Source organism: Enhydra lutris, unplaced genomic scaffold, assembly GCF_002288905.1.
Source record: "Enhydra lutris kenyoni isolate GAN:26980312 unplaced genomic scaffold, ASM228890v2 scaffoldscaffold9, whole genome shotgun sequence".
NCBI classification, from domain to species: Eukaryota; Metazoa; Chordata; class Mammalia; order Carnivora; family Mustelidae; genus Enhydra; species Enhydra lutris.
This window is the reverse complement of record NW_019154093.1, coordinates 27,465,232-27,476,002: the sequence shown is the minus strand read 5'-3', so window position 1 is coordinate 27,476,002 and position 10,771 is coordinate 27,465,232.

The window sequence follows — 10,771 nt, the reverse complement described above, 5'->3', positions numbered from 1 at the left end:
AGGTCTCCAGACTATGTGCTGGAAAGTCAGAGCCTTTATAATAATGTATTGCAAATCTGTGGGTTTTAATAGTTACTTTCACTGCATCCTTTCAATAAATCCTCCCAATAACACTCCAAGGTAGGTATTATTTTCATTTGACCGATAAAGAAAATGAAGCACAGAGCCTGAGTGGCCAGCTCAAGATTCCTTGGCAATTAAAGGATGGAGACAAGTTTAGGCAAGTAGCTTGGCTTCCCTAAGCCTCAATCCCCCTATTTGTAAAACATGGATGAAAATATTATCTATGGGGGCGCCTGGGTGGCTCGGTAGGTTAAGCCTTTGCCTTCAGCTCAGGTCATGATCTCAGGGTCCTGGGATCGAGCCCCGCATCAGGCTCTCTGCTCAGCGGGGAGCCTGCTTCCCCCTCTCTCTCTGCCTGCTGCTCTGCCTACTTGTGATCTCTCTCTCTCTGTCTGTCAAATAAATAAATAAAATCTTTTTTAAAATAGCATCTATGTTTTCAAAAGGGATAGAATTGGGAATCCAGGTGTGAGACATGTTACACCACACCTGGCCCAGAGTGAGCCTGGTACCCAGCATTAGCTAGAACTACTGCAATGATCAGAGTCCAGGTCTTTCAACTCCTGGCCTGTGCCTTTTCCACTACCTTGCATAGTGTCTTGAATCGTCAAAATAGGGACCCCAGTGCTGCTGGGATTTATAATCATGGCCCTCAACCCTAAAAACTCCAATTTTTCTTTTTTAGGTCCAATTTTTTTTTTTTTTAACAGAAGTGGCTTTGTCAACATTTATTAAGATCTTGAGCTACATCGTAGACAGATTATTCTAAATGAGGGAAGTTATGGTTCCTGTGGCTTATGCACCCTTCACCAGTCCTCGGGCTGTGGTACAGATCGCTGAGTTCTACATTGGAATAGGAGCATTGCCATGTCAGATGATATCCAAAAGGAAGTGGTGAGGGGCCCAGGGGGTCCAGGAACCACATCAGAGGAGACTTGTAGAAGGAACTGAGGATACTTGGCCTGGAGAAGATAAGATTCATGGACCATATTCATTCATTCATTCATTCATTTATTCATTCAAGTGTTCATTCGTTTTACAACATTTACTGAGTACTTGCTCCTTGTGACATATTACCAATATTGCCAGCAGCCAAACACACAGAATTTCTGAGCTTATGAACCAGATCTAGAGAGGATTCACATGGAGTAATAGAGGATGTCATGTGAAGAATTAGTCTTATTTTCGGTGAACCAGAACCAGGACCAGAAGAAGAATACATTTTGGTAGAACTCTTTAATTGGGTGCAGGCGAGGTGGCAGGATGGCTGGCTCAGACGTGTGAACTCTTTCCTGCTAGGTGTATTTTAAGTCCAGAAGCCTACTGGGAGGTTTTCAGAGGAGATTCAAGAAGGGGCCAGGTTGGGTCAGGGTGGAGCTGCGTTAGTTCCCTCCAAGCCTAGGCACCATGGATGTATCAACATTGCCCAGGCAGATCTGGGAAGGCCCTCAGGAGTTGCCACTTATACTGAGGAGGAGAAAAACAAGGACCTTGGTCTTCGACTTCCTTTCTTGAGCCTCCATATTCTTGATGCTTCAGTGATACGGTGGCCCGTTCTCTCCCCATCACAGAGAATTCTTCTGAACAGTGTCCCTCAGCGGAACATAAGGGGATTGGCAGAAAAATTCTTTAGTACAGGATGCAGATTTTTCAAAAGTCCATTATAAAAAAATCATTTCCTTCATAACTAATTCTGAAGAAAAATATAAGCAACAAAGCTAAGGGAATAAAAATCACCCCAAGAAAAACATGGCTGAGACTATTTCCCTCCATTTTTAACTTGTTTAGGATTTTATTTTATTTTTTAAGTACATATAATCACACCAAATCCTGCTTTTTTACTTAGGATTATTTAAAACTAATCTGTCTTTAAAATTATTATAAGCTCTTTGCTACAATCCTGTATTGACATATATAGTTATATTATTATTATATAACATTATATTGAGTAAATAAAGCATAGTTGACTTATTCATTCTCCCATTACTGGCCATTCTCAATCTTTGATACCATTTGGTATGAGGTAGAAGTCCACACATAATAGTAGTGTGGAGGGAATAAAGGAGGAAATGGTGTACTCTGTGGGGAGGAGGGAGGTTGGTACTGGATTGGGGCAGGGGGCAGGTATGGTCACTGATAAAAAAGGAACCAAGGAAGTAACATAGACTTAAAGATCTGCGGATTTTTCCTGGGTAGACCAGTAAGGAAAGCACATTTGCAGTGACTGAGAGGTCCTCTGCAGGGGTCAATGTCAGCTCCCCACTACCAGAGACCAGCTGGGTGACCATGGAAAAGAAATGTCTTTGAGTCTCGTTTTCCTACCTGTATATCACAGTGTGGCTGACAGAATTACTTTAAATTGGTAGAAAGGAGGATCAAATTGAGACAACATGTGCAAAGTGCTTCCATCCATGCCTGATTCCCAGCATGTGCCCAACACACGCCAGCTGTGCCAGATTGTCTCTTGGCAACTCAGGGCCATTTTTGCCCTTCTAAGTTCTCCTTATTACATGGCAGTTGAAAGCCCAGCAACTGTGTCTTAGAAAGTTCCTATTCTTGGAGTATGTTAGTTTACTAGGGCTGCCCTAACAATTCACCCCAAGCTGGGTGCTTTAAACAAGAGAAATTCATTTCCTCACAGTCCTGGAAGCTGGAATACTGAACCCCAGGTAGCAGAGGTGGCTTCTTCTGAGGCCTCTCAGCTTGTTTGTGGTTGGCTACCTTCCTCCTGCGTTTTTACATGGCCTTCCCTTTGTGGGTCTACATCCTAATCTCTTGTTATAAAAGGACACCAATCATACTGCATTAAGTTAGCCCCCTTGAGACCTCATTTTATGTTAATTATAGTTCTCCTTTAAAGACCCTATCTCCAAATACAGCTGTATTCTGAAGTACGGGAGGTTAGGACCTCAACATGAGAATTGGGTGGGTGTCAGAGTTTAATTCATAACACAGAGTCTGGATTAGAGCCATATACACAATAGTTGAAAGGCAGAAGAGAAGCAAAAGCCATTGTCTTGGTCCTAGGCAGGTGATAGACACAAGGTCTTTCTAGTGTCTGCAGCTTCCAGACACCCTCTTGAAGATCACCCACTTGGCTGCTGTAGACAAGCTAGATCACTAGGGATGGTTTTCCTATGATTCCTGAGTGAGAATGGAAAGATAGGAGCCAATACAGGTGACTAAAAGAACTTGAGTAGTCACTTTCATCTCTGGGCTTAAGCAGAATCAACAGGTTGAACCATGGGACAACCAAGATCCTTCCCAGCCCAGAGGTGGAGGTGCAGGTGCAGAGGCATGGGGAAAGGGAGGTGCCCAAGGCTCAGAGGGAAATCTCAAGGATGGTACCACCCACCCCTGACACCTTCTTGACTCCACTCCACTCCTGGCCTGGGCCCCAGGGAGGCAGAGCCTATACTTTGGGCTGGTATTGTGATTTCTTTCCATTTATCTTTATTGTATGTGCTTCCCTTTAATCTATCATAAATATTCATGGCTTATTTCACTCAAAGACTGGCTTCATTCAAAGAAGACTTTTGCTGCTACTTTGCCACTGAGACAAAATTTTCTAGACTTGTCTGTTTTACAGGAGAAGAAATTCTAGATATAAGGAGCAGTGATATTTTGACAAAGGTGTCTAGTGATTTCCAATTCTAATTCAATTCTGATTCTAATGACCTGGCATACAGGAGGCACTCAATACACATTTGTTGAATTACCAAATGAATAAATGGCAAGTGACATATTTCAATGCATTCAAACTCTTCTGATAACAAGTCTTCCCTTACATTATCTGTGTAAACTTACATTGTCTTGGCAGTTCAGCCCACAGCTCAGGGCCTTGTTCATGCATGTACTGGTCCCTTGGTTTATAATGTCCTTTGCCTCTTAATCCATCTGGGAAAAAAAAATGTCTTTTCATTTGTCACAATTTGGCTTAAATGTCACATTACCAGAGCATATCCATGTAAGACGAACACAGGCATGTAGAGCCCAACAGAACTGGGTTCAAATCCAGACTCTCATACATACAGTGTAAAGGTATCCCAAGAATCCCTTTCATAAATGTTTGCTCTACTAGATGATAAGTAAAACAAGAAAGAAAAATTATTTCACCAAATCCAGCCACCCTTTTCCATGGCTAGGAACCATTTTTTCAGCAGGCAATCCAACCTAGTAAGTACCAAGTCTCGTGTTTAGCTTTGCTGAATGTCTCAAACTTCTGCCCACGTGAGAACATGTCACAGGCTGGTTAGCAAATATATTTGGTATCACAAAATCTCAGCCATATACTGGATTTACCAGAACTTCAACTCCAACCAATTTCTGGATTTTGTCTGGGTCAAACATGTCTACCAAACTTGCATATCACCGTGCTGGAGGGGTCCGTACTTAGGTTGGACCAAAGCTGGGCAGTGAGACTCAGAAAGTTGGAACTCTCATTATTCCCATTCCATTGTTCAGAGATGAGTGAGGAATTCATACCAAGACTGGAGAACCAAATGAAAGAGTGGAACTTCTCTACATGCCACCAACCCACTATCCTTGTGCCTGAATCGGTCTGGTTGATGCACAAAATGTGCCTCATGGTACATTTCACTCATTGTCCATCTCTTTGCCTTTGAGTTCACAGATGTGTTCAGCTGCCATCGTACTCTCAAGCCTGTTTTCCAGAAGAAACCCAGACATACTTGAATGTTATTTTTGTCGTGGCACATCTAGAGGACTAAATAAAATAAAATGTGTTTAAAGGGCAGAAAACTATGGGGCACCTTGAAACAAACTTCAGAATGATACTAAACCAGTTTATATCCAATTTGACTTTCACATGGCAAAGTCAGCATCAAAAAGATCATCCTATACTATAAAATAATTTTTGAGACGCATTAGATTTCTGTCCTTAGGCAAGCTTCCTAAGCGTTCTTAGCTTCAGTTTCCTCATTATAAATTGTGAGTAATAATTCCTACTGTGAGACCTCAGTGGGGTGTATTCACATACTTGGCACATAGTAGAAGCTCAGTAAACAATGTCTCAATTACGCATCGCAAAATTCTACCCTCTGCAGAGTATACTTTCTTCTTTGGTACCATGTATACAGAATGTCCTTACCTATTAAGTGGGCAAAATGATACCAAATTCATGGGATTGTTAGGGTTACATTAGATAAGACACATAAAATTACAATCTCATCACGATTACCATTTGCATTATCCTTAAATCAAATGTGCTTCCATTAGAATTCCAATCATTTCATAAGTGTTCATTACACATCTGTGTTGTTCATACAGCTACACATTCTTTGAGTTTCTTGTGTGTCTTGGGGGAGGATGGGTAACTAATACGTGTTGGGTCTCTACCACAGGGCAAGCCTGTCTGGGATGTTTTTGATATGCTATCTTCTTGATTCTTTCCCCAGGATCTGTAAGGATATGTTGGATCCCAAACTAAGTGAGCATGCTGATGTGACGGTATGAAGGTCAAAGCCCTTAGACCAGGTGTGATGCCATGCTCTTTGCCTCACTCTGTAGCTTGAGTGAGACCCAGGCAGACATTCAATAAATGTGGAAGAATGTTCCTATGGATGATAGGGCCCCTGCCCAATAGTGAATGTTGGCTAAGGCTCAGCACTTGACAGCAAGCACCCTGGGGGCAAATTGTCTTGGTTCTTCCACTTTCCAGCTCTCTGCCTTTTGACAGGTTCTTAACCACTCTATGCCTCAGTTTAAATCCACTGTAAAGTAGAAATCGTACTAGCATCCACCTCTTATTATTGTTTGTTTTGAGAATAAAATAAAATATGTAGATAGTTTCATACAGTGCCTGGCATATACTGAGTGCTCAGTAAATGTCTCTCTTAAATAATTAGTCTCAGAGCCCCTGAGGGGCATGGCTGCAGAGACTCAGGAAGCTGCCCCTTGAGCTGTGGAAGGCCAGGGCCTCAGGAACCTGCAGAAACTTGGATGCTGTTGCTGATGGGAAGTGAAGCCCATTTGCAGCTGCGATGGCCTCACAGCTAACAAGGGGACGGTGTTCATTTCCTTCAGAAGCTGTTTTGCTCTCTTTCCAAGGCTGTAGAGCAACTGCTGCTTCAATAGGAAGCTCTCTGAAGCAGTGAGTCAATAGTCACTCATCCTGGGAGGTGATTCACACGCCTGAGTGTGTGGTCCACAAATGGTGTGGGGGTGGTACCTCTTGGGGAGAGACTGACATGCCCCTAAATGAGTTGTTTGTGATCACAGGCTGCTCACGAGCAGACGTGGGAACAGATGCGCCAATTAAGTCCTCATCATGTCCTCTCCACCCTCTCTCAGGAGGGGCACACGTGTTGCTCGAAAAGATGTTGAACTTGGGCATAAGAGATGTCATCGGCCGCCATTGCCCAGGCCTCTTCACAATGAGGGCTGGTGAAGACTCAGAATGGGACACTGGAGGTTTGGGCAGTTTCAAGACTTGTTCTGTTCACATGGAGGTAAAATGAGAGAATTCCTGAAAAGCTGGCTGGAGAGGAGTTTTGGAGCTGAGCACGGTTCCAGTGGGGTGAGAGTCTTGTCCCTAAATTTTTATCATTGAATAAAATTTTACTCAATGATAAAAATTTTATCAAAAATAATTAACCTGTGGGGCGCCTGGGTGGCTCAGTGGGTTAAGCCTCTGCCTTTGGCTCAGGTCATGATCTCAGGGTCTTGGGATCAAGTCCCGCATCCGGCTCTCTGCTCGGCGGGGAGCCTGCTTCCTCCTCTCTCTCTCTCTCTCTCTCTCTGCCTGCTTGTGATCTCTCTCTGTCAAATAAATAAATAAAATCTTTTTTAAAAATTAACCTGTTATTTATCTGTTTCTTCCCATGGGCTGTGCATGTTCTAGGGGTTCTGGAATCTTATTCTGTACCCATCACAGCCATGAGCACTACATCAGCTGTGCCAAAATGCCTGGATCTGGATCGGAGCTCTGGGTGGCTCCAGAACCCCTCAGTGCCTCAGTCCCTAACCTGGAATACGGGGAATCTAACTAGTACCTACCTACTAGGGCTGTAAGCATTAACTCCTCTAAAGCAGTGCTAGTCAAAGTGGGATCCACCTTCCAGAGCTCATCTACACACTTACCGGTCCTTTGTCAGTTAAATGCAAAAAGTAAGAGTAACCTTCTGGGAACCTTTATCCCAATGGCTCATTATAGCAACAGTTTTATTGTATTTTATGAAAGTAAAACTTTTTTTTAAACTGGCTCTTCATCACAGTTTGAGAACCATTAATCGTGTACATCTTAAAACAAAGATGTGTTGCAGTATCTACTTATTAAAATCCATATCATTTTGTTATAAGTACCTTCCTTGGACTTCTCCTCTGTGCTTATCTTTGAGTTTTGTGGGTCAGTAGTATGATTTCCATTTCAAGATCTTTAGAAAGATATTTAAAATGTTTATGATTGAAAGTGGGTGTTGTAGAGTTAAGAACTGCTGATGGAGAACTTTAGTAAACATAAGGACTTTGGATTTGATTCCAAGACAGAGTGAGAGAGACTGAGGGTTCTAAGTGGGAATGCCAGCAACACGGTAATGGAGGGGCTTCTTTGAAATCTCATCCTCCAGCAGCAGGGTACCAGGATAGGCCCTCCTCCTTGGTTCTGCTGTTGGAAAAGCCCTCTTGATGAGCTCGGGGTTGAAAGAAGTCTTTCCCATCTTCTAGCACATTTCATAAGGTAGAATATGGGCCTTGCTCAATATCAACTCGTTAATTTTAGACAAGAGCAAATACAGGGCCAGAGAAACCGTCATAAAAGTGATTATTATAGGGGCGCCTGGGTGGCTCAGTGGGTTAAACCTCTGCCTTCAGCTCAGGTCATGATCTCAGGGTTCTGGGATCAAGCCCCGCATCAGGCTCTCTGCTCAGCAGGGAGCCTGCTTCCTCCTCTCTCTCTGCCTGCCTCTCTGCCTACTTGTGATCTCTCTGTCAAATAAATAAATAAAATCTTTAAAAAAAAAAAGTGAAAGCTGTCATCATCAAGACAGCATGATACTGGCACAAAAACAGACACATAGATCAATGGAACAGAATAGAGAGCCCAGAAATAGACCCTCTACTCTATGGTCAACTCATCTTCGACAAAGCAGGAAAGAATGTCCAATGGAAAAAAGACAGCCTCTTCAATAAATGGTGTTGGGAAAATTGGACAGCCACATGCAGAAAAATGAAATTGGATCATTTCCTTACACCACACATGAAAACAGACTCAAAATGGATGAAGGACCTCAATGTGAGAAAGGAATCCATCAAAATCCTTGAGAAGAACACAGGCAGCAACCTCTTCGACCTCAGCTGCAGCAACATCTTCCTAGGAACATTGCCAAAGGCAAGGGAAGTAAGGGCAAAAATGAACTATTGGGATTTCATCAAGATCAAAAGCTTTTGCACAGCAAAGGAAACAGTTAACAAAACCAAAAGACAACTGACAGAATGGGAGAAGATATTGGCAAACGACATATCAGATAAAGGGCTAGTGTCCAAAATCTATAAAGAACTTAGCAAACTCAACACCCAAAGAACAAATAATCCAATCAAGAAATGGGCAGAAGACATGAACAGACATTTCTGCAAAGAAGACATCCAGATGGCCAACAGACACATGAAAAAGTGCTCCATATCACTCAGCATCAGGGAAATACAAATCAAAACCATAATGAGATATCACCTCACACCAGTCAGAATGACTAAAATTAACAAGTCAGGAAATGACAGATGCTGGCGAGGATGTGGAGAAAGGGGAACCCTCCTACACTGTTGGTGGGAATGCAAGCTGGTGCAACCACTCTGGAAAACAGCATGGAGGTTCCTCAAAATGTTGAAAATAGAACTACCCTATGACCCAGCAATTGCACTCCTGGGTATTTACCCTAAAGATACAAACGTAGTGATCCGAAGGGGCACGTGCACCCGAATGTTTATAGCAGCAACGTCTACAATAGCCAAACTATGGAAAGAACCTAGATGTCCATCAACAGATGAATGGATAAAGAAGATGAGGTATATATACACAATGGAATACTATGCAGCCATCAAAAGAAATGAAATCTTGCCATTTGCGACAACGTGGATGGAACTAGAGGGTATCATGCTTAGCGAAATAAGTCAATCGGAGAAAGACAACTATAATATGATCTCCCTGATATGAGGGAGAGGAGATGCAACATGGGGGGTTAAGGGGGTAGGAGAAGAGTAAATGAAACAAGATGGGATTAGGAGGGAGACAAACCATAAGTGACTCTTAATCTCACAAAACAAACTGAGGGTTGATGGAGGGAGGGGGGTTGGGAGAGGGGGGTGGGGTTATGGACATTGGGGAGGGTATGTGCTATGGTGAGTGCTGTGAGGTGTGTAAACCTGGTGATTCACAGACCTGTACCCTGGGGAAAAAATGTATTATATGTTTATTAAAAAAAAAAAGTGATTATTGTAAAAATCTACCAGTTCAGGGTGCCTGGGTGGCTCAGTTGGTTGAGCGTCTGACTTTGGATTTCAGCTTAGGTCATGATCTCAGGGTTATGCCATAGAGCCCTGTGTCAGTCTCCACACTCAGTGGGGAGTCTGCTTGAGAATTCTCTCCTTTTCCCTCTTCCCCTCCCCCTGCTCACACTCTCTTGGTCTCTCTCTAAAAATAAATAAGTAAATCTTGAAAAAAAGAAAAGAGAAAAGAGAATCTACCAGTTCACAAGCATTTAAGGTGCCCTCCATTTTCTCCTCCATAAAATGAGAGATTCAAAATAGATGCATGATAATATAATGTAGCAGACGGAGAAAAACTTCAGAATCAGGCATAATTGGGTTTGATCTCTCACTCTGCCATCCATTGATCACCAAGCCACTTAATATCTTTGGGCCTCAACCTCCTCACTAGTAAAAGGAGGATCGTAACACTTACCATATAGGGTCTTTGTGAGAATGAGCAGTGATGCTTGCCGTGTGCCCTCATTTAGAGATGTGGCTCTTCTTCTCACTGAGAGGCAGAATCTAGTTCTCCTCCCCTTGAATCTGACCTGGGCTTTATCACCTGTATGACCATAGAACGTAGCAGAAGTCATGTGCTAGGACTTGCAAAGCTAGGTCATAGGAAACCTTGCAGTTTTCACCGAGGCTTCTTGGAAAATTTGCCACAAGGACAGCCACATGCAGTATAAGTATCTGGTTACTCTCTCCTCCATGCTTTGAGGAAGCCCAAGCCACAACAGTAGAGAAGGCAGTGGAGGAGAGATGTCCCAGCTGGTTTCCAGCTGACCAGTCATCCGGCCCAGAGGCCAGACATGAAGAATTCCCCAGATGATTCCAACACCAGCAGCTATCTCTGACAATAGCCACCTAAAGGACCCTAAGAAAGAACCACCCAACTCAGATTGTCAACAGATAGAATGGTAAGGAAAAAATATGGCATTGTGGGGGGGTTTGTTAAGCAGCAGGAGACAGCCAGAACATTCTGCTAGAGCAAAATTTCTGGTCTTTCAACCCCTTACTAACATACAAGTGACTGATGGTTTGCCAATAGTTCACAATCCCGTACTGGCCAGGAGTAAGGTATTCAAGGTTGTTGTTCCCACATGGCCTGCATTTGTTTCCTGTTTTGCGATCTGTAAGCATTCTCCTCCTCCTCCTCTGTGATGGGGTGACTCTTCCCAGGGTAGGTGAGGAGGAGGCTGCTTGCCTCATTGATCTTGCCCGTGAC